We start from the raw sequence: 421 nt of genomic DNA, 5'->3' as shown, positions 1-421 counted from the left end.
ATATATATATATATATATATATATATATATATATATATATATATATATACACACACATATCTATATATGACAGGCTTCTTTCAGTTTACCACATTCACTAACTCACAGGGGTTTTTGCCTAGGGCTATAATAGAAGATACTTGTCTAAGATGTATACACACACACACATATATCATGGTCTTCCCATTCAGGGGTCAAGTCCAATTTTTTATTGTACCTAACCTCTTCTTTTCTCTCTCACTCTTCCTGTTGATTGTTTTCAACCATCAGCATCACCAGTACCCTGAACACCGTCACCACCAGTGTCATACACACATCATTCAGAATTCTGACGCCACCATCATCAATACCTTTGACTTCACCACCTTCCCCGCCATCACCATCACCACAACTGTCATACACACATCATTCAGAATTCTGA

General features: G+C 36.8%; 1 protein-coding gene across 1 annotated transcript in view; it reads left to right on the top strand.

The window, feature by feature from the left end:
• LOC106883229 (carboxypeptidase A5) overlaps positions 1 to 421 on the top strand; it is a 17312-nt gene that overhangs the window by 1027 nt on the left and 15864 nt on the right. The gene's annotated exons all lie outside the window — the stretch shown is intronic.

This window comes from Octopus bimaculoides, chromosome 28, assembly GCF_001194135.2.
Source record: "Octopus bimaculoides isolate UCB-OBI-ISO-001 chromosome 28, ASM119413v2, whole genome shotgun sequence".
Taxonomy (NCBI): Eukaryota; Metazoa; Mollusca; class Cephalopoda; order Octopoda; family Octopodidae; genus Octopus; species Octopus bimaculoides.
Note: the sequence above shows the minus strand (reverse complement) of the source record. Positions and strands in the feature narration are given on the sequence as shown.